Source organism: Gymnoscopelus braueri, assembly GCF_963280865.1.
Source record: "Gymnoscopelus braueri genome assembly, chromosome: 22".
In the NCBI taxonomy this organism is placed as follows: Eukaryota; Metazoa; Chordata; class Actinopteri; order Myctophiformes; family Myctophidae; genus Gymnoscopelus; species Gymnoscopelus braueri.
This window is the reverse complement of record NC_137624.1, coordinates 39,281,307-39,306,434: the sequence shown is the minus strand read 5'-3', so window position 1 is coordinate 39,306,434 and position 25,128 is coordinate 39,281,307. Positions and strand designations below refer to the sequence as shown.

Genomic DNA, 25,128 nt, shown 5'->3' with positions numbered 1-25,128 from the left:
GTCACGTGCAGAGCTGACACCCCATTGTGTGAGCTTCAAGAATCAAGAGCTTGTAGATCTGCTATATTCGTCACGCGACACTGAGGCACAACAGATTGTAAATCAGGCTAAACCTTTTGTGTAGCTGCCTGGGTATATACCAATACCCATATACTTTGTGTTGCTATTATTGTGTGCTATTTCATACTGTAGAAGACTATAAGTAAACAGACATTAGCAAGGCTACAGTTCCATTATAAACCTCTACATTGTGGCTACAATAGTTGTAGTTCAAGAGTAAAGGTCCTTACACACCGGGGCGATTTTTTTTCGGTGCGAATAATACGCTTTTTTAAAAAACCTTATAAAGTCAATGCAAGCGTTCATGGCGCGAAAAAGCGAAGCGAAAAAGCGTCTTTTAATTATTCGGAACGAAGTCCGAATTTTGCGTATATTCGCACATTCGCCGGTGTGTAAGGACCTTATAGGTTGAAAGAAATGTCACTTAATCCTTTTTAAGTTCTAAAGTAAAAACATACAAGTTTACATTTCCTTTTAAGCAGGATATACCTAACCTTTGTGGAATGAGTCTCTCTCTCTCTCTCTCTCTCTCTCTCTCTCTCACACACACACACACACACACACACACACACACACACACACACACACACACACACACACACACACACACACACACACACACACACACACACACACACACACACACACGTTGGTGGTGATGCTCCCCTGTAAACAAGGAGCAGCTGTGTTCATGTCCTACGGCATGTGATCATGTGAGTGCATTACTGTCTGCAGGATATCCTGACTTCAGGAGTCTCTCTCTCTCTCTCTCTCTCTCTCATAAAACATTTACACACTAAAACCCTTCAGTGTTCATATAATCATTTCACTCTGAGTGCAGAAATTGACCATTACTGGTCAATTTGTACACTCACAGAGTACTGTACACTCTCAGAGTAAAATGAACACAGGATTGGGTTCATGGGGTGTGTAACTGATAGAAAACAAGTACATTTTTTGGATGAACTATTCCTTTAACTCTGAGAGAGAATAAATGGACACTAAAGGGTCCATCTGGTTCCATTTGTACACAAGAGTTACAGTCTTGTAAGGAGGTCCCCAGACCCCAGGTTGACAACCAGTGGTTTAAAAATGGACCGGCTTCGAATGCTATCAATGCATTGAATGGGACATTATCACATTTTATCAGACCATTGAATGGGCGAAGGTCAGTATGTCCTGATAACACCCAATGAATGGTCTGATAAATCGCGAGTACGTCAGTATGTCGCCTACTTCGCCATTTCAATGGTCTGATAAAACGCAATCTGGGAACCCATCGCCAAATGAAAAGGAAAAACAGCGCCCTATGCTGTTTTTGACTATCTCAGTTGGCTCTGGGAGGAAGTTGACGTAGCACCCGTGCGCAAGGAAACCGGGGTTTTGGTCTGCCTTCAGCGCATCACTTCCGGTGGTGCGACTATGTTTTCATTCCCACTAACAATATTTCTACACGGAACACTAACACCACTTCTCCCAGAGAACATGGATCGTTTTGGTTATAAGCCCACTTGTTTCTATGATGAAAGAGCAAGTTAAAATGTGAATATCTATCCGGGGTTTTGTCTGCTCCGAGGACGCTATTGTTAAATTAGTTTCGGTTTGTTTCGAGTGCGGGGAAGGATCGACGGACACGTGAATCCCGCCCACTACATTTGATTGGGTAAAGCGCGGCCTGCTTCCTGATCTGAAGGCACGCCCACTTATAGGCCAGTGCGTACGCGATATGACGAACCCCCCCCGACAGATTCAAACGCAGAGCAGAATCTGTTCTTGAGAGATTAGATAAAACGTGATAATGTCCCATTCGATGCATCGATAGCATCCGAATCAGGTGAAAAATGCGGTTGCTGCGTCGAACCTATATATATCCTCACCTTCTATGAAGTCAGACGGCGTGTAGACCTTGCCCGTCGTCGTCTTGCCCCCTTTGCCCAGACCCTCCGCCTGAGCCTGAGGCGGCGGCGGCGGTCCGTTGAGGCTACGGAGGGCCGTCTCCAGCACGTCGCCCAGCTCGTCCCTCCTGTCCCTCCGGACGGGCTTCTCCTCGGGGTGCCGGGTCAGCCCCGTCTCCAGCTGGTAGACCCTCTGCAGGGTGAAGCTCTCGAAGGGCACCACCGCGTACTCGCTGGGCAGGCGGGCGCCGGCGCTCACCTCGGCCTTCAGCAGCTGGCTCCTCAGGAACTCCTGGAGGTCGGCCTGTTGGCCCTTGGCCCCCTGCGCCTCCCCCAAGCCCCCGCCGCCAGCGCCTCCCCCCCGAGCCACGCCCAGTACCCCTCCTCCTTGTCCCTCCGCCGGACCACCCCCGGGCCCGGCCGCCGCCCTCTCCAGGGTCTCCTGGACCCCTTTGAGCTGCTGGCTCCTCTCCTGCAAGGCCTCCTTCAGCTGTGCGATCTGCTTCTTCAGGGAGGCGATGTGGAGGCGGTGCTGCTCCTCGCGCTCCTGGAGGAGGGCTTGGTAGGACTGGGCTCCTCCTCCTCCTCCTCCTCCTCCCGGGGCGGGGCCTCCGCTCTGGACCGCTCCGGTTCCTCCTCCTGCCGCCGCGGGCCCCCCCGCGCCCCCGGCGGCCCCCCCCGGGCCCCGGGCCCCCCCCCCCCCAGCTGGGTGAGATGGTTGGGTCCGGCGTGGGGCAGGGCGTGGCTCAGCGGCGGCTCGTCGGAGTGCGGCGGGCTGCAGGTCATGACGTAGAGGAGGGAGAGCGAGCAGCACACGAGGACGAGGACCCCTCCCACGCGGGACGCCCAGGACAGGAGCCCGCGACGCAACATCACGACAACAACGCACTTAACGCTTAACGCAACGCTTATCTATCTGATTTAAACGGACATACACCCACCCAGATGGAACAGGACCAGTGGTGGAAAAAGTACTCAATTGTTTTTAGTAAAAGTATCAATACTGCAATATAGAAATACTCTGTTACAAGTAAAAGTGTCCGGAATTCAAAATGCACTTGCGTGCAAGTACAAAAGTATTGCCATCAAAATGTACTTAAAGTACCAAAAGTGAAAGTACTCATTATGCAGAATGTCCCAGTTCAAGTTCTCGAATGTATAAAAATCTTTTGAAAATAGCAGATCTACAAGCTCTCAATGCGTCGCGATGCGACGCATTGAGAGCTTGTAGATCGGCTCTTTTCAAATGCAGTGGTTAATGTATGTTTTGTAATAATAAAAAAAATATATATATATAACCTCACACGCTACGATAGCGCTTGCATGTGTCACTTATTATCTTTAAGCTGCACAGTGAGGTGGGGGGCAGTAGTAGTTAAGATATCAGTGTTCGGTCATCGTATCATGAATTAGGTCATTTTGCTTTTCCATTGACATGCTAGACAAAACGGCAAAAAGTGTAAAACACTTTTGCGCTCCCTCTCCCGTTCCCTGACCCTTCCACTTAGCCTTGCCTACTTGTTGTCAATTATTTGTACGAGCTCCTGTTTTATTGGATCTTGTTTATTTTGATACACTTATTGGTTTTAGCTCTTGCTCATTTGATTTATCTCATCTGTTTAAGAAAGCAGGTAGCTGATATATTGCACTTTTTACCTTAGCGCTAGGTATACTCTTAGTTGCTTGTTTTAGAAGAGAATGCACTTAAGACTTCTGGTGATTAGTAGTTTTCTTGCCTACCTATGTTGAATGCACTTATTGTAAGTCGCTTTGAATAAAAGCGTCTGCTAAAATGACTGTAATGTAATGTTCCATTCAGCTCCACAGACCAGACCCTGGTGGTTCCATCATCATCTAACAGTCATCTGCGACTCATATGTACAAATGATGTCATCATTTAGTCTCTCAGTTGGTCCAGAATAATATCCTCTTCTTCCCGTCTGTGTAACAGACAGACGAACAGCTCTGAGATACTGTCTAAGAATGTAAGCCCAGGATATTGAACAGTGTGTTTGTCGTTCCCCTGTCTGTCTCTCATGGAATGCAGAATGCTCCACTGATGGTCTCATGCGAAAGGATTGATGCCACAGCATGGATGTAGATGTACAGGGCATGAGGAAACGGATCCTCTGTGGTCGCCGGCGGTTTCGTCATGGGCCGCACGATCCCCCTGAGACCTCTGAGGGCTGAGAGAGAGACAGAGAGAGAGAGGGAGAGGGGGGGGGGGGAGAGAGGGAGGGAACATTTTTATAACTTGATGATTCTTAACATCTTGCACCATCATCACATACTTATGTTGTATTGTTTAAATTAAGTTTAAGAGAGGAGGAAAACATGCCAGACCACTCTCTGTCTGACATGCTGGTTTAGAACTAGCGTGCAGCAGAGGCCAAAGCCAAACTAAGCATTCCTCCAAGACTACAGCTCCTGACAAAACACACTGAAGTGTCACCGACGTGTGAAAGAATGAAGCAATGTGCGAGGGCATGTGTTTGTGCCCGTAAAGTCTATACGGGGACACACACTCGCGCACACACACACACACACACACACACACACACACACACACACACACACACACACACACACACACACACACACACACACACACACACACACACACACACACACACACACACACACACGAGCGGCGCAAGGATAGCGTACAGTATGTGGATTGTGGATAAGAGAGCACACATATTAATTTGAATATGAATGGAAAGGATATGTGTATATTTATGTTTCAGTGTCAGAGTTAGTGTGTGTGTGTGTGTGTGTGTGTGTGTGTGTGTGTGTGTATCAGAGTTAGTGTGTGTGTGTGTGTGTGTCAGAGTTAGTGTGTGTGTGTGTCTGTGTTTGTGTGTGCGCGGCGCGCGTGCTTGCGTGCGTGTGTGTGTGTGCGTGCGTGCACGAGTGCGTGCGTGAGAGTCTATTGACTTAGCGCACAGTTAGCTCTTTGGCAGGCCTAACTGAAGCCGAGATCCTAATGAAAGGATTAGTTTATGGCAGTAGTGAATACTGGACTGTGCTCTAACTAACAGCTGAATGAGGGAAGACAGGACATCTGTTCAGCCGGACCTCCACTGCTCTGAAAATGTTTGAAGCGAGGAGGACGGTTGGGCTAAATGAGATCTTGTGCAGTTATGGTAGAAAATAAAAATGATTTGATGGAGTGTCACTCCCATGTACCGGTCTCTCTTAGTCAATGTCTTCATGAGGTCATAAGGGTGACTAAACACTAGAATTAACCACTTAACCACAGTTTGTCTTTGTTTAATAAGAAGATGTCAAGTTAGCATAACACAGAATCTAAACAAAATAATGTGATCAGTTCCTGTGGGACATTAACATCAGGTTAACTTAAAGGTAGGGTAAGTGATATTTTTTGGTATTAGTTTTTTTGTTTAGGTTAAAGTACCATAATCTGATAGTAATCATTGCTACAGAGTGTTTGTTCGGTCACAGGGGTCTCTCCAGCTCTTTAGTAAACAGAATATATGTACATTTTCAGGTAGGTGACAACATTTAAGCCAATCAGGAGAGAGTCCTGACAATGCATTTCCTGTTTAATAAAGAGCTGGAGAGACACAGAGACTTCTTTTACTGAACAAACACTCTATAGCAATGAGTACTATCAGACTATAGAGCTATTTGACACTTATTTTAACCAAAGTAAATCACTTACCCTACCTTTTAAGTAACAAATCACAGTTGTTGTGGACGTCGTTGAATCAGCAAGAAAGACAAAACAGAGAAGAGGGTAGCCTATTGGAGAACCTGAATTTGGATATGGACACGTGATCTGATGCAGGACTATATCACTATGACAGAAAGCGACAAGATGAGTCTGCTCCAAACCAAACACTCTGTTGCCACTCTTGTTCACTTGACCGTGTAATTCCCAATGGAAGTGGGCATAGGATCGGTGCCAGGGGCGGATTAACCCCCGCCTCGGACCATTGGTATATCTGCCGGATATAACGGATTTGCCAATGGTCCGAAGCAGTGGCATATCTGTTTCTTGTTCCCGTTCCTTTTCCCACAGCTATACATTTGATTTGCTTGGCAGCATATTTGAACAGGTAACGCATATGAAATGTCATTTCTGTTTCCTGTTTCAAATCTGCTGCAGACAGAGCCAATCAAACGAAGCGATGGAACACTGAACCCGGAACAGGAAATGGGTAGATATGCCACACTGGGTGCATCCACACATAAGATACAAGTCATCGGAAGTCCCGTCCACTCCCATGTTATAGGAAAAAACGGAAAGACCGTCCCGATGCGCGTCTGAAGCACATATCCGGGTTCCACTCTTCCTTGAGTAACGGCCAGAAATGGCCGGAACCGGAACAAGAGCTTGTGACAACTAGCGTCAACTTGCATCTTCTGTGTGGATGCACCCTTAGTGGCACATTCTGGAAACCTGGGACTACGGTTATGCACAGCCCATACAAACCATGGATGAATAAAGCTTATCAGTTAGATATAGGATTGAAGTGTTTAAACCAGGAAAGTCAGAGTCACTGTATCTGCAAGATGATAAGGATTTGAAAGAAGAGGGTTCTTTTCCTGTTACTCAATTGCTCTAGCGATATGAAATAAATGGAAACCGGTGGTGAACGAACAAGAGAATGATGTTACATTTCCACCACAATGTATTTAAGCCCTGAGGTTTAGCCTAGGATCATAATTAGGATGAGGATAATGGATGTTAAGTCTAGGTGCAGCAGGGGGACCATAATTGCACGCCACCACAATGAGCTGATGAGCCTGACATCAGAATGTCAAATCTCATCATCACTCACAATCATCATAATGGAAAGCAGCTTTTAGACATAAAAAAAACTAGTTTGGTGCAATTCTGAAACATCATCTTAGAATCATTATCATAGAAGCTCTCCACAGGTTTTTGATTTGTGCAGTGATCATGAATAGATCTGGATACATTGACCGGGGTCGCAATGCGTCATTTGTGTTAGTTGTGTTAGTCAGTTGTGAGCTTGTAGAACTGCTATTTTCACCAATGTTCACGGCAGAATAGGTTGATGTGGTTATGTGTGTGCTTATTGTTTTGAATAATAATAATTAGAAAAGACCACAATTTTGATATAATTATGAATGGATAAAAATGCCTGTCATGTATGTTTTCTGTACGGGGCAGCATAAGACTCCAGTGTGTTCATTCCACCTGAGTTTCAATAACAGAAGGTACATGTTGATATTGAAAATATATTTTATGTGGCAATACATTGTAAGCCACGCGCATGAAATGTCTCTGTCTGTCTGTCTGTCTGTCTGTCTGTCTGTCTGTCTGTCCGTCCGTCCATTAAAACTATTCATATTTATTGTTCTTCTTGTGACCACTACTAGTGCCGGACCCTTTCTGTCTTTCAGAGCCTGGCTTAGTTAAGCGTCATGAAGCAAAGTGTGAAAGTGTAGTTATTAATGACACGGTCTGTCTCTGTGTATATAATGTATGTGTGTCCCTCTGTGTCCACAAGTTTGTCCACCAGTGGTTTACTGCAAATACCAAAACAAACTTGGCTTGAAAACACACAACAAGCCCACTGTGTCTCAACATCTGGTCCAGGGACAACCAGGAGTCGTCCAAATGGACCCTTACGGTTCTGTAACTCTCAGAGTGAAATTCCGTAACTTTCCAAAAATACATTAATAGTGGAATTAGCCGAGTGGAGATCAAAACGTGTCGCATAGCGACACGTTTTGAGCTTGTAAATCGGCTATTTCCACAATTTTCTTTTTATGTTTGAAAATATATAATTGATTGATTGATTATTTAATTTTCGTAATAATATCATGACGATTATGCAAAACATTAGTACGATTATCTGAAATGATTGCGATTAGATGATTATGTAATAATTGTGACAGACCTAGGTACAGTAAAGAGCCACATGGCTCAACTATGGGCACCTCTAGGTTGCTCAGAATTATGGAGGCATAATGGAGTATACGATTTATGAATGGTGACTCCATCAAACTGCTGAGCCTCACTAGGTATGAATACGTCGATTCACTAGCTATAGCTACGTGGCACTCTGTGGCTAACAGAGCCATATATATAACACCTAAGGATTCAAATGAAGGCTTCTAACTCTATAGCAGCCCTGTATCTACAGTAATGAAGACAATATTGCTGCATAGAGCAGTGGTTCTCAAACTTTTTCACGTCAAGGACCCGTCACCCCCCCAAATTGATATTTGGCCGTGAACCCCCATCTGAAAATATGTTGTGCCAGGGACCCCCAGAGGCAAAGATTTGTGTTAAAAATGTTCAGTAATGTTCGAGATTTTTGAAAAAATTGCAGATCTACAAGCTGCGCCGCGCGCTATGAGCTTGTATATCTGCTATTTTTGAATAGCCAAAGTATAAAAAAATGGTTATAATTATGGTGATGCTACGTTAACTACTTTTGCTGGGGACCCACTAGAACCCCCCCAAGGACCCCTGGGGGTCCCCGGACCCCACTTTGAGAACCAGCTGTCAACTTTGTATGAAAATTAATGATCTTCTTGCCCCTAAAAACCCAGAAGGTTTACCATCACTTCCAGTAAAATCAAACTGGCATGGAGTTTCACACAGGAAATGATGTAATTGGGGTGCATGCGTTGTCTTGGCAACTCTTGCCTCAGAAGTAGTCCCTGTGTCCTTAATTCACCCACAAGTCAAAAGAATATACACAATTCCAAATTAGCCTAGAGAAATAACACTACTGTGTATCTTCTTAGCATTTTAATGTATCTCCACTATGTCACTGTTACTTCTCTGCCGGTGCTGGGCCATGAACTAAAAATATGTTTTAACCAGGTTCTTAGATAAGGAATAGTTATTCAAGATTTTAACAAAATGTTTTACAATCTTTAGAAAATAGTCAATTTACAAGCTCACAACGAGCTTGTATATTGGTTATTTTCGGATAGCCAACATCTGAAATTGTGTACAGGAATAGTGCGTTATTTGCGTTATAATGCGAGAGAGACAGGATAAGCGAGACAGGAAACACTGAAAAGGGGGCAGGGGAGTCACATGCAGCGAACGGTCCTGGGGTGGCCGGGAATCGAACCCGGGGACTTCTTGCTGTCAGGCATTAGAGCACACTAATGCCTGAAGAAAGTAGGTATAGCTGATATATTGCACTTTTACTTTAGCGCTAGGTATACTCTTAGTTGCTTGTTTTAGAAGAGAATGCACTTATGACTTCTGGTGATTAGTAGTTTCCTTGCCTACCTATGTTGAATGCACTTATTGTCTCCGCCAGGCCGAAAGGCATGGCGAGAGAGTATGTTTTACCCTCTGTCCGTCCGTCCGTCCGTCCGTCCGTCCGTCCTGTCCGTCCATTAGCAGCTAATCTCTGGCACCGTTGGCCCGGACGGTGCAAAACTGTGCATGCACACTCCCTGGATGCCAATTCAGAACCAGAATTTTTTCAGATTGGCCTGTTATAGCGCCACCAGGAGGCCGATATGTGCAAAACACATTTATTGATACTACTCCTATAGATTTTGTCCAAACATCACACAAATCTGTACACAGTATCTCTATAGTCATGTGATCAACACGGATTTATCCAATTTCCCATATTCCATCCTGATTGCCTAAGATTGGCTTCCAAAGTTTGCAGGATTGGTCCGTTTTGAACAAAATGCCTCAAATCATGAACGCAGCTTGCGATTTCCGTGAAATTTCACACGCACATTTCTATTAGGCCGAGGAAGAAATGCCACCCTTTTCACATTGGCCTGTTATAGCGCCACCAGCAGGTATAATTTAGCAAAACACATTTTTGGAACAAAATGCCTCAAATCATGAATGCAGTGTCCGATTGCAGTGAAAAGCCCTTGAACAAATGGCACCCTTTTCACATTGGCCTATTATAGCGCCACCAGGAGGCCACAATAACGTACCTGACCTGGCGGAGACCTGTGCTCCGAGGAGCACTTTTTCTAGTTGTAAGTCGCTTTGGATAAAAGCGTCTGCTAAATGACTGTAATGTAATGTGAAGCACGCGTGGTACACAGGAAATGATGTGTATCAGATCATGTCCACATCAACGCGATAGAGTACATTACTACACGAGAAAAACAAACAAAAATTACTGTAACATAACATGTATTGTTATATTGCAAGAGTTCCTGTTTCTGTGTGGTTTTGTGGCCCAGAATGACTTCCCCATTTGTGTTTCTATTAGGTTTAACACTCTCTGAGACTTATTGATTAGACTCAGTCACACAGATTCCATCACAAATCTCCCACATCTGTGTTTGCATAATGCTGTTTGGACTGAGGGCCGAGAATCTGCACAGCGTTATTTCAGAGCAGTGTAAACAGTTTCAGGCTCATACACAAACAGAGAAACAAGCCTCAGTGCCCACGGCCGGGCCGGTGGGATGAATTTCCTGAAATGACAAGAGCTGATAAATGGTGTTTTTTTTTCCGTTTATGACACGTCTGATTCCCTTTTTGCCCCGAAATAGAAATATAGTTGCAGGGCCGAGAAAGGGAGAGTGGGGAGAGGAAGTGGGACAGTGGAAGATATGAAATAAACCAAGTTAACTATCAGAGAGCGGGAGAGACAGAGAGAGAGAGACAGAGACAGAGAGAGAGAGAGAGAGAGACAGACAGACAGAGACAGACAGAGACAGACAGAGACAGACAGAGACAGACAGAGAGAGAGAGAGAGAGAGAGAGAGAGAGAGAGAGAGAGAGAGAGAGAGAGAGAGAGAGAGAGAGAGAGAGAGAGAGAGAGAGAGAGAGAGAGAGAGAGAGAGAGAGAGAGAGAGGTCTAGATAGAGATCAGAGAGACATCTCCTGTGTTGTTGATCTCTGGGGGCATCTGGTTCAGACACAAAATGCACTTCCTGTCCCTCCTTCTGCAGCTTCCTGCCTAGAGGGCATTGTGTGTGTGTGTGTGTGTGTGCGCGCGCGTGTGTGTGTGTGAATTGTACTGTACTGTAGGTAAAGAGATGAGGAGAATGAGGTATAGAGACAATCAGGCTAAAAGTGCACAGTAAAACTGTAACGGAAATACAATGTATATTCCCTTTAGGCTATTGATTTATCGATTATTGATTACGCATTTAGTATTCATCTTGCTTCAGTTACATTAATATATGACTGTATGCTGATTTGTCTGAATGTAATGTCCCCAGGGAAGTAAATGAGTCTGATAATATGTCTTATGAGTTTAGTACACCCTCAGTGTACTTATTAAGCAGCAGGCTCACACAGCAAGGTCAAATAGCTATTCCTCTGTAGGCAAGCGGCAGACCTAGACAGCAAGACGACGAGTTATAAGGTTTTATAAACGCAAGGAGAATGTTTCTCGTATCAGGCGTAGGGCAGTGACTATGGCCTCGGCATATAGCAGTGGGCCTTCCATTCTCAGCCGATGAGAATGGAGCACATGTTCATAGTTGGTGAGGGTAGCTCTTGGACGCTGAGCGGGGAGCAGCACGTTGCATAGTCAGGCAGAATTGACCTTCCATACTCAAGTGTTGAAATTACACATCTTTTGGTCAGACAGAAGAATATCAGTCCTCAGAATTATCCTAACAATGTGTATGTGTCCTTGTAGAATCTGTATTTAAGCTGCCCCAACATACAGATCTGGGTCAGACTCCCATTGGCTTCCGAGACTTTCCATCTCCTTCCATACCTTTCCCTAGTGTCCACCTTTCCTTCCTCCATCTCCGTCCATCCCCTTTCCCTCTCCCTCTCTGTTCTTTATTCTTTTTCTCATTGTTATATTACACAGGAATTATTGTTACATTATTGTCATCTGTTGTATTTAATACATCTACTGAAACCATATCAGTATTAACACTTCATTCTCTCCCCGAGGAATTATTGAATTTCCACACCAAAAACCCTGCTTCATTTGTGTTCACCGATGATTTTACTATGTGGGTGCAAGAGAAGGAACAGACAGAATGAATGAATGAAAGAAGACAGAAGCACAGTTCCAATTCTCAATTTCCTCTGTTCCATTCATGGACGAGCGTCACACCACCGCAGCAGAAATCACACACCGCTGGCATGTTGTGTTTGCATGTGTTTGTCTGTGTTGCAGACAGTGTGCAGACCATAGCCCTAACTCTGTCTGAGGTATAGACCGTCTACACGGCAGCACTTCTGACATGAAATGGTAGGATAACTCCAGTGTTGATTTCATCGAGTAAAACTATGATGATAAAATGTTCTTCGACCACCTTTTTTCACTGACGAAAACTAAATAGAAACTAAGCTATGACGACTAAAACTAAGACTAAATATATTGACAATTTCGTCAACAAATAAAAACTAGACTATAATGTTAGTGAGGGAACTAGTGGAGAAGAGATCCAGAAGAACTAAAATACATTTTATGTTTGGTTGCACTCGCGTTGCATACGCGCGCTTTGAAAAGTCTGGTGTAGATCGGCCGTAAATCCTAACAGTTTAACAGTTTTTGGAAAAACGAATAATAATAATGTTGCTCTGCAACATCTAAAATGACACAGACGCTGTCCCGGATTGAAAGGCATAAAGACATGAAGGTTCGAAGTGTCATGTGTCAATGTGCGTGGCATGTTATATTATTATATTATATTGCATTACAGTATATTAACTAATCAAGTTTGTGCTCCACTCAGGTCAAATTGTACATTTGCACATGTCGGCTCACTGGAAAGACTCTTGGCTACTCTAAATGGAATGGAGCCATTAACCACTTAAACCCAATCATTGTACATCAAATAATGAAATAGCAGATCTACAACATGCTCACTACATGCCACATTGTGACGTCATCGCTAAATGTTATTTTCATCAAATGTTCACCTATTATGCCCAGAATAGGGATGCTAGGGTTCATGTGGTTAATTACGTATAGGCTTGTGTTTTGTTTTCTTTCTTTTTTTTACCCCAATGTCAAGAATGTAATTTAGATGTTATTTCATTAATTGTCCTATAGTTTCAATGTACCGATAATTATTCTGAGAGTATTGTTTAGATCAGTGGTTCTCAAACTGGGGTCCGGGGACCCCCAGGGGTCCTTGAGGAGTTACAGTACATGACTGTAACTCTGAGAGTGTACAAATGGAACCAAATGGACTCTTACGGGTCCATTTGGTTCCATTTGTACAATCTCAGAGTTAGGATTTCATAGTATAGATTGGGGTCCCAGAGATATCAAATGGGGGTCCGTGGCCTAAAGGCCTTGAAATGAAAAAGTTTGAGAACCACTGGTTTAGATGCTAGGTTCTTGGTTTTCCTGTGATTCTAGTTTCCTGAGGCACTATACACTCTGTCTCTTTGCATTCTATCTAAGTGATTACCAGTGTTGGAAAGTAACTAAAGTAATATGTAACTTAAAGTAATATTATTACTTTTTCCCAGTAACTAGTAATGTAACTAATTACTTTCACTTTTTGAGTAATATTATTACCTTTACTTTTTTTCAAAAAGTAACTTATTACTTTTTTTATTAGAATACATTTTGTTTAATAAACAACAGAAGTTGTTCAAAGATTGTGTCTCATGATGAGTCATTATCTGTTTGAGCCCAGGTGTTTGAATTTGAATATTTTTTTAGGCAAAAAATACATGAAATACATTTCAAATACTTCCAAAAAAGTCCTTGCGGTCTTGTTTCCATTGAGGTCCTTAGTATTCAATTCATAGTCAAATGGTTTTCATTTAGTCTGTAAGTTATGAATTCATACACAGTAAAAGTCTTAGTGTTAATATAATTGAAATGAGTGTACAAATAGAACCAAATGGACCCGTCATGTGTACAGAACACTTTTCAGAGTTAAATCAACAATGAGGATTTTACAATGTAGGCTGCAGAAAAGAGAAAAAAAAAAACTGCTAATGTTGAAAATGCAAAGTCAGACTTTTGGGGAGAAAGGATGCAATTACTGGGGGCGAGAAAAAAAAAGTAACTAAGTAATAAGTAACTAGTTACTTTTGGCAGGGAGTAATAAGTAAAGTAACTACATTACTTTTTAAACAAGTAATATGTAATAAGTAACATATTACTATGTTGTAGTAACTATTCCAACACTGGTGATTACCTTGCCTATTGTAAGCAGCACTCGATAAGAGCGACTAAATTGAAATTGTAATTAGTATCATTGGTTACACCTGTGTTTACCCTACTATTTCATGCTAATATGGCTGCTGTGGAAAACGTTAAATTCCAGGTAAATCCCTGCATGTTTTTGTTTGTACGGCATGTCTAAGAGGTGATGCCAGACACGATTTGTCGTCTTAGGTATTTCATGGTCCGATTCCCTTCCAAGTCTGTTGGAAGTGCACGTGTGTGTGTGTGTGTGTGTGTGTGTGTGTGTGTGTGTGTGTGTGTGTGTGTGTGTGTGTGTGTGTGTGTGTGTGTGTGTGTGTGTGTGTGTGTGTGTGTGTGTGTGTGTGTGTGTGTGTGTGTGTGTGTGTGTGTGTGTGTGTGTGTGTGTGTGTGTACTTACTACTAGTGGGCTAATATGTTGAATTATTCATTGCGATGGGTACATTTTAATAATGACATATTGCAAATATTCTCCATTTCATTCTGTGGAGAAAGGAGAAAATAGTTCACTTAATCATAACCTATCTATATCTCTGTTGCCTCTGCTTTCATCTGTGTTGATGACAGAGTAAATGACATAGTATTTCCACTCTGATTTAAGTAAATAAAGACGTACTGTACAAGACATGGAGGTACATTGTTGAATAATGTGATCAAGGAAGTTAATATTGAGAAATAGTGATTAAGGACTTAACCGCCCTTCATCGTTTGGTATGAGTCAGAGCTGTTTGTGTGTACTGTATGTGTGCACGTGTTGGCCTGGAATGTCAGGTGACAGGTCTGTTGTTTTTGTTTTCTCCGGCAATCTGTCTGAACTTGACCCTTGGACACCTTTCTTTAACCAGAAGAATGTCCTGAGGGCAGAATGAACTTGACTGGATTCAATGGAGAAAAGGAGAGAAGAGAAGAGAAGAGAAGAGAAGAGAAGAGAAGAGAAGAGAAGAGAAGAGAAGGTGGCAAAGAGACCACACACTAAAACTAACCTCAGATATTACTTATAGTGAGTGAGTCACAGCAGCTGTATAAAAGAAAACACCTAGTATGAGAGAGCTGTAAATGAAGAAATTAAGCAAAGCTAGAGAGAGACAATTAAGGAGAGACAGTAACAGTGTTGATTTTGTTGAGTTTTAGTCATATTTTAGTCATCAGAAATGTTTTAGTTATAGTCTAGTTTTAGTCGACTAAATCTACAGTTGATTTATGTATGTTGGCGGTGCCTTGATGGCGTCGTAATGGCTGATTTTACACTTGGTTGCATGCTGAAAATAGCCGATCTACAAGCCCACAACACGTCGCAGTGCGACGTGTTGTGAGCTTGTAGATCGTCTATTTTCAGAGCGCGATACCCAAGCGCAACCAAACATAAAATGACTTGTCTTTTAGTTCTACTGGATCTCTTCTCATAGTCCCTCACTAACATTTTAGTCTAGTTTTTATTTGTTGATGAAATTGTCAATATATTTAGTCTTAGTTTTAGTCACTAAAGCTTAGTTTTGATTTAGTTTTCGTCAGTGAAAAAAGTCGTTTCGGCATAGTTTTAGTCGACGAAATCAACACTGGACAGTAATAAGAGTTGCATTTGACTTCTAATACCGACGGAAAGGGGGGGTTGTAGGAGAAATATAAGTAGAGAAAGGGGTCCTTTGATGTCTCTAGTTCCCTCAGGTGATTCTCTTTACCATTCATTAGAGACTGGTTTCCCCTGCCAGACCTGCCATCTGGAAGACCCTTAAACACATGCTACACTTTTCTCTCTCTTCCGTTTCACTACTAACTACTACTACAGGGCAAGCACCTCTTGTTAACATCACATTCACTCCTTTTTCCTCTCTTCTCTTCCTCTCTATGTCTAAGTGCTTAATGTATAGTCTGTCGTACGGCCCAAAAATAGCCAATCTACAAGCTCACACTGGTCGTGAGAGCTTGTAGATCTGCAATTTTTTTTGCCGTATGACGCGTCGTATGACAAAGTACAAAAGAGCAGTGGTGGATAAGTACTCAGATGTTTTACTGAAGTAAAAGTAGCAATACCACAATATAAAAATACTCTGTTACAAGTAAAAGGCCCTGTGTTCAAAATGTTACTTGAGTAAAAGTTCAAATGTATTGGCATCAAAATATACTTAAAGTACCAAAAGTAAAAGTACTAAAATGTTTGAACATAGCAGATCTACCAGCTCACAACGCGTCGCCGTCGCATGAGCTTGTAGATCGGCTATTTTCAAATAGCCCATGTATGAAATAAGGCTAAAGTGGTTAATGTATGTTTTGTAATATAATCATTTATATCTGCAAGGTAACTAGTGACTAAAGTTTTCAAATAATTGTAGTGGAGTAAAGGTACAATATTTGCCTCTGAGATGTAGTGGAGTAGAAATAAAAGTATTGCAAATTGGTAATACTCCAGTAAAAACTCAAAACTGTACTTAAGTACAGTACTTGAGTAAATGTACTTAGTTACTTTACACCACCGCAAAGGAGCTAAGCTCACTTGACTCTTGCTCAGTGAACATGAGTGGGTCACACTAACTAAATTCATTTAAAACGGGCAACAGGGAACACAAACGTTGGGGTTTCTGCCTGCCTGGCAGGACTTCATTCATTCATGATTTACACCGTGCAATGAATCAGGCAAAGTGATCCAAAACGGAACATGAAAACAGATTGATCTGCACCATAAAACACATAAACCATCAATGCAATAACAGTCACCACTCACCACCCAACTCCACAATGTCCTCATTCACATTGTGAAGGCAAATTAACGACGGCTAAGTACTACTAATGTTGTCAGTGATTTATCCCCATAGTGCTCTCTCTTATATTCAGCAAACCACGAAAAGCCACAGCAGAACACTAAGCATATAGAGCATCTACAGTATATGTAATTATTGGTGAAATAACTTAGTTTGTGTATAATGAATGAGAGATACGTAGGTAGAGTAGTGTTGCTCATCTTCTCAGCTGTTTCAGAACAATCTGATGTCTTCACACGGGAGGAGATTATGTTAGAATGAGATGATAGAAATGATCAATGGCTTAAGGGGGTCATACATAACAGCAGTGGTGGAAAAAGTACTCACGTTTCTTACTTAAGTAAAAGTATCATTACTGCAATGTAGATATACTCTACTATACTGTTACAAGTAAAAGTCCGGAATTCAAAATTTGCTTGAGTAAAAGTACAAAGGTATTGCCATCAAAATGTACTTTAAGTACCAAAAGTAGAAAGTACTCATTATGCAGAATGCCCCATTTCGCAAGTTGTCAAATGTATAAAAACGTTTGAAAATAGTAGATCGGCTATTTTCAAATGTATATAGGGCTGAAGTGGTTAATGTATGTTTTGTAATAATAATAAAAATCTACAAAGTAACAAGTAACTAAAGTTTTCAAATAATTGTAGTGGAGTAAAAGTGCAATATTTGCCTCTGTCTGAGATGTAGTGGAGTAGAAGTAAAAGTATACAGAAAATTGGAAATACTCCAGTAAAGAATACCTCAAAATTGCACTTAAGTACAGTGCTTGAGTAAATGTACTTAGTTACTTTACACCACTGGCTATGACCAATGTACATACTTTGTTATTTTTTTCTGCCTATCGCTGCCATTCTTTATTTTGACTTTGTTGTTGTTTATTATTGCTGCTACAATGTTGAGGAACCAAAACCAAAGAATCGTGCTCTTGTGTACTCGACTCGTATATCAAATCTAATAATAACAATCTTGAAAACTTTGAGTCATGGGAGAGATTATGTAAGAAGGAGCCAATAGAAATGATCGATGGGTAAGAGAGAAGACATTAATAGACAAGAGTAAACCTTAAGGTTTGTGCTTGTTAATGTGTAACCCAAGCCAAGAGAGTCTCATGGGTCCTCAAGTCAAAGAAGCACACACACACACGCACGCACGCGCACACGCACACGCACACGCACACGCACACGCACACACACAAACAAGATGCGCAGCAAAACAGAAACAGACACATTTGTGCACACGTTTTATCCTTGCAAAACACAAGGTAAATAAATCCCCAGATATTTATTTCTAGGACTTGTTTTTTCACCAATGGATGGATAGTGAAAAACTCAAAGCAGTGCCAGCCAAGTTCAGTCCAGTTCCTCCAGACTTCATTACATCCCTCTGCCCCCTGGACAGCCAGCTATAGCCACCACTTTACCAGGGAAGGCAGAGCCAGTGGTTGTCCCTAACGTGGACAGTTAAACACTTAACCACGTCTTAAACCCTCTATACTTGGTCAAACAGACCCGCGTTGCACCCTACTTCACTTTGCCCCTACCTCACAATGTTCCCCCCAGAATTAAGCGTGCCAACGTGTCGTCACCACGGGGGGCGAGGCATTGGGCGTGGCATTGGGCAATGTTAAGTCAACCTGGTTTTTACCCCTCAAAGATGTCCGCAGCTACCAAAAGACACTTGTTGACGCCCCTTTCAGGTTTTTTGGCACGCTCTATAGAGATGCTGGGGTTTACCCAGGCAGCATCCATATTGTGCGGGGGAAACTTTCCCAGAAAATAGCAGATCTACGAGCTCACAATGCCTCTCCGGTCAACCAAGTATAGGATATAACCCATTAAGACCGGGAACGCATCTGTGTCATTTTTAGATTTCTTTGCCTATTTATTTTTTTAATCGTGAGACTTTTTAATCTTTGAAAATATATTTTTGAAAGTGAACATTTTTAACTCAAAGCTTTGCTTCTGGGGGATTCTACAAATGTCTTCTAAATCCTAGCAGTTTTTAAAAAAAACTTGTTTGCTATAATCAGTGGTTCTCAAACGTTTTCATGTCAAGGACCCCCAAAATGATATATATTTGGCCGCGGACCCCCATCTCAAAACATGTTGTTCCAGGGACCCCCCCAGAAGCAAAGATTTGAGTTCAAAATGTTTGCTTAAAAAATATGTATATTCAAAGATTTGCACACATTTTCACGAATATTTTCAAAACATTTTCAAAAATAGCAGATCTACAAGCTCATAGCGCGGCACTCAGAGCCATGCTATGAGCTTGTATATCTGCTATTTTTGAATAGCCCAGACAGCCAGACAGCCAACTGTTGTCCCTGCCTTGTACAGTTATGCATCCAGGCAGAGCCAACGGTCGTCCCTAATGTGGACAGTTAACATCTAGGGGGCAGAGGCAAGCACTGTCCCTAATGTGGATGGTTAACATCTAGGGGGCAGAGCCAAGCACTGTCCCTAACGTGGATGGTTAACATCTAGGGGGCAGAGCCAAGCACTGTCCCTAGCGTGGATGGTTAACATGCAGCGAATGAAGCCAAGAGGATCCGCTTTGTAGAGCCAGTACAACTCCACGGTTTGTCTCCGGCAACTGAACCCTCTCTGTTACACTGGATAATTTATGTGGGCAATTTCTAATGGTTTATGCGTGGGTGAAACACAGGTGGCTCTGGGGGCCATTATCCTTCAGTGGCATTTAACCACTTTAAGACCTTTTTTGTAGATTTGCTATTGAAATGAAATTATGTTTTATTTAGCCTATACTGCAGTGGTGGAAAGTAACTAAGTACATTTACTGAAGTACTGTACTTAAGTACAATTTGAGGTATTTGTACTTTACTTGAGTATTTCCAATTTCCAATACTTTTACTTCTACTCCACTACATCTCAGAGGCAGATATTGTACTTTTACTCCACTACAATTATTTGGAAACTTTAGTTACTAGTTACTTTTACTTTTGGTACTTTAAGTACATTTTGATGTCAATACTTTTGTAATTTTACTCAAGTAAAGTTTGAATTCTGGACTTTTACTTGTAACAGAGTATTTCTATATTGCAGTATTGGTACTTTTACTTATGTAAAGAATTTGAGTATTTTTCCACCACTGCTATAATGCCATGAACCAAAATAGGAACAACAGTTAATGTGGTTATTAAAGCTTCCTTGGCTAAATATTTCTATATCCTCTCCTTGCATCACCTAAACAAGACAGCACATCTGTTATGTAATTGGAGGTGAAGCATTAACGAAACAGGGATGTTACATCATAGTTTCACACCAGGCCTGCAGCGCGCACACGCACGCACGCACGCACGCACGCACACACACAGACACACACACACACACACACACACACACACACACACACACACACACACACACACACACACACACACACACACACACACACACACACACACACACACACACACACACACACACACGCACAGCACAGCACAAAGCTGCCGCTGTACTGAGCATCTCTGAGGAGGAAACCTTATCTTTGAGGAAGAGAAGGCACATAATACGTCATGACATATCATATCGCATTACAGTGTCCCATTAATCATGTCCATGCCTACTAGGGCACTAGGCACCACCGAGCTGATAATAAAACTATAACAAATAAGCATATACTGCTGTCTCTCCTCCACTAAGAGAGCTCATAATCAAACTGAATAATTCATATACTACAATGGAGTCCCACATAGGCCTAATATAGCCTAATCTGGTCCCATTCATCCAACATGAGAAAACCCAACTGGAAAGTTTATAACCAAAATATTTCATGGAATGAATGAGGCACTTACTTAGTTGTTAATGTCTGCTAAGCTGGATTATAAATATTTCCCTGATAAGACCCCGGCTCTTTCAGTAAATTTAGTGTGTGCTTGTGAGTGTGTGCCTGTGAGTGTGTGCCTGTGTGTGTGCGTGCGTGTGTGTGTGTGTGTGTGTGTGTGTGTGTGTGTGTGTGTGTGTGTGTGTGTGTGTGTGTGTGTGTGTGTGTGTGTGTGTGTGTGTGTGTGTGTGTGTGTGTGTGTGTGTGTGTGCGCGCGCGCAGGGTAGGAGTTTGCAGAAGAACACGCATACATTACTGCATTCATGATTAAGTGTTATTCAGAACTGATTTTTCATTATAAGTAGCCCTATTAAAATGTTCAGTGAAAGCACACACACACACACACACACACACACACACACACACACACACACACACACACACACACACTCACACTCACTCACACACACGAGTAAACGTGCGTGTAACTTAAGGCTATCATACGATATTTACGTAGTTGTAAGCAACTTGTTAGAACACCACACAGCCATAGCCTTGGATCAAGATTATCAGATGTATTTATCAGATGTATCGAGTCTGACTTTTTCGTATCTACGATAGTCTTGGCCTGCACCCCCAAATGCTTCCTGCACTTTCACCAGTAAATCCCGTACTTCTCCGTAAATGTACAAAAAACATACATAAGGGGCTTACCCGGTTGGCCCAAATGTTCACTCGCACGTCGGAGTCTTTCTGCAATATATTAGTCCGTATTCTTCAATAAAGAAGTGTTTTAATCCAGTCTGTGGCCGAACACCATTTTCTTCCCATCATTTACTTCCTGTTTACATCAAGTGTAATACTGTCTTTCACCAGATGCGCCCCGTCACTACCGCCAACTGAGTACAGGGAACTTCCGACATAATCCGACACAGGCGGGCGTAAAACACATATCTATTGGAAAATACGGACTAATACATTGCTCAAAGACACCGAAGCGCGAGTTAACATTTGGGGAAACCGGGTAAGCACCGTACATATATGTTTTGTCCATTTACGGAGTAGTACGGGCTTTACTGGTGAAAGTGCAGGACGCACTGGGGGGTTGCAGGCCAAGACTATCGTAGATACGAAAGTAAGAGTCAAGACACGATAAAATACATCTATGATCCAACCAAGGCTAAGGCTATTACGATACAGCCATGTGATTTGCTGATAGAAGCTGTTGTTTCATGCAGCAGCTATAATCTTCTCTCGTTACTTTTAGGATAGATTGGCTACTTACTTACCATTAAACCCGTTGCTATTCGGCTGTTCATCCAGGATGGTCTGGAGAGGAGACTGGACTGACTGCGGTGCGTCCGGTCCGCTGGGTCCGGACTGACTGAGGCTCCACAAGCGCAACTTGCGGCGAACAGGAGAGCGTTGTGTGTGGGTTGTGTGTGGGTCTTCTCTCTCTCTCTCTCTCTCTCTCTCTCTCTCTCTGCTTCTCTCTGGTGTCTCTCTCTCTCTCTCTGGTCCACCCCACCCACCCTCTGAGCCCCCGCCTAGTTCTCTCACTCCGCTCCACGCTGCATAAAGGCAGCGTTTGTTACCTGATTGAGCTCCACACCAACACTACTGCCTTTATATTCTACTAAACCCCACTGACTGACTCCACATTTAAATTAGACATCTATGTATGTTGACCCGTCTTTTCTTTCGAACTGAGCTTCAGTGGTGGAAAAAGTACTATTTTTTTTGTGTCTGGAATTCAAAATTGACTTGAGTAAAAGTACAAAAGTACTGGTATCAAAATGTACTTAAGTACCAAAGTAGAAAGGACTCATTTCACAAGTTTTCAAATGTATAAATTGAAAAAAATAAATCTTTGTATAAGAAATGTATATATAGGGTTGAAGTCGTTAATGTATGTTTTGTAATAATAATCAAAATCTACAAAGTAACTAGTAGCCTAACTAAAGTTTTCAAATAATTGTAGTGGAGTAAAAATACAATATTAGCCTCTGAGATGTTGTGGAGTAGAAGTAAAACTGGAAACTGGAAACAACTCCAGTAAAGTTTTTAAAAAAATACCTCAAAATGGTATTAAATGGGTAATATGAGCCTTCACATCATCAGATCACAGTTTATCCATGTCCCTGTATTCTCCTTCAGAGCTGATGCTCATAACTTTATGTGTCATCATAGTATATTATATTTTAAAAAGACACTACTACATTGGAACATTTTATAGTGAGACTCTCTCTGTCCAGCAGCACCACCTAGTGTTTACACATGCACACTTGCATGTGGCTCCTTTCACATTATTCCATGTCAGAGTTGACAAAGAAGTCAAGAAAATTTGAGGCACGATTTTGAACATCATAATAATAATAAAAATAATAATAATAATAATAAAGCCCAATCCCAGAAGATGAATTATGAATAGCAGAAGATGCAATATGTTGACCAGCTGTTATGCTACAGAGAAATTAACCTGCACTGCATCAAGTTATAAATAATAATTAGGACATTTTCATTTTTTTTATTGTATATTTATTATCGCCAAGCCATCATATTTGAAGCAGACGGCAGACCTTCCATGAATTCAGGTTGGTGGATATACTGACTCCCTAGACTAGCAGCAGGCTCTTTAAATCAGTGGTTCTCAAACTTATTCATGTCAAGGACCCCTAAAATTGACACTTATTAGCCCGCAGACCCCCCATTTGAAAATATGTGCCACGGACCCCCATAAGAGAAGATTCTTTTACGGCTCTAACAGTGATTCTCAACCATTTTAATTTGAAGCACTCCCAGTTTGGCATGCATCAGGCTACGGACCCCCATTTAATGGCATTTCTATCTCTTGGACCCCAATTTATATAGTAAAATCAATGTTATTTTAACTCTGAGAGTGTACAAATGGAACCAAATGGACCCGTTAGGGTCCATTTGTACACTCTCAGAGTTACAGACCCATAAGGGTCAATTTGGTTCCTAATCTATCATTTAGCTGGGGACCCCCTGGTCCTTGAGGGAGTCCTCAAGGACCCCTGGGGGTCCCCGGACCCCACTTTGAGAACCAATGCTTTAAATCCTCTGGGTTTTCCGTAACCAATAATTGTTAGCATAGCTGTAGGAGCCATTTTGATGGTGTTATATTATTTGGTAGTTTGGCATCATTACTTTTGGACACTGGGTGGCGGGCTGTGGTTTTGACAGCACTGGTGGGTGGCTATTTAAAGAGTCACAGGTGCACTGATGAGTTTGGACAGAGGACACAGGTTGGTGAGGAGCCACACCGTTTTTACCAGTAGCAAGGAGTCTAGGAGAAGCACTAATCAGAGGTTCACTACAGAAATGACACTGCAATATCAATGGTATGTTCATAACAAACTGCAACTACAATAAATACACCTAAAACTGGATTTATGGACTTGACATCCATCTTGTTTGTTTTTTACTTTGTCTACTGCCTTGGATCACTCCATACACCAGTGAAGTAATGTGCATTGAAAGGTGGAAATTGCCATTACAATAGCAAAGCAATAAAGTGTACATAGGCTACTTTATATCAATGCTATCATTTTTTTAATACATTTATTAACATTTATATAACATTTATTTAGTAAAAAACAAAACAAAAGGGGAGCCAATGAACATATTGTGATCTCATCCTAGAAACAGCATCTGATTTGCTGGGAGGATTTCCCTCTCTGTTCTATAAATTCAAAGTTTTTGGCTCTTTAATTTCATCCCTGGTGGGCAATAAATTACATCCTAAAAACAACCCAACCTCTTTGTCTCCCCACAAATTACATTAAATACGACATAGGCTACTTAGAAACATATTCTAGATTTGGTCAATACGAATATATCATGTTAATACAGTCATTTTCTCACAACATTTAAATACATAATTTGTTCTGTTTCATATTCAGGCAGAAATATTGATGGTAGACATTATGTTGGATATATTTGAAGTTTTGCCTCTTGACCGCTAGATGGCAGTAGAATATAATCCAGGAATTAAATAATCACATTAACGCCACATGGTCTATCTGATTAGTTTCTTGCCTTGTGTCATTGGATGGAACTGAGACAGAATAAGGAAGAGAAATAGAGACTCTAAACAGCAATGAGAGATTGGGATGACACTGAAAACACTTCAGCCTCAAAATGTGCTTCCTGTGAACACAAGAACATATTATTTTACAGACCTGACAAGGTTTTACATTGCTTTGCTTTACAGTGGAATAGATTGCAGAGATGTCTTCATTTCTTGCTTCACTAAAACAGTGACCCCAACCACAACCACCACATGACCTGCAGAACAACAACACAATACATTTATTATGTGTTTATTATAAAACGGGTTCACAAAAACTTCTATTCAAACAGTCCAAAATTGTTAACATAAAAGGGTATCTTCGATGATATAGTTTACAGTCCAAAAACACAAGAAATAGCACATCAAACTATGGATAACTTTGCTCATCGAATGCAGCATACATACTGATCTGACAAACTAAAAAAGCTAACATTTAAATCAAA

General features: G+C 41.8%; 1 pseudogene across 1 annotated transcript; it reads right to left on the bottom strand.

Annotated features, from left to right (window-relative positions):
- Positions 1-1,890: 1,890 nt before the first annotated feature.
- On the bottom strand, positions 1,891-22,055 carry LOC308079012 (chondroitin sulfate N-acetylgalactosaminyltransferase 1-like; annotated as a pseudogene). The gene is made up of 2 exons (XR_013935043.1): positions 21,879-22,055; positions 1,891-4,141 (listed from the first exon to the last, which is right to left on the bottom strand). The product of XR_013935043.1 is annotated as a chondroitin sulfate N-acetylgalactosaminyltransferase 1-like (transcript).
- Positions 22,056-25,128: the final 3,073 nt, after the last annotated feature.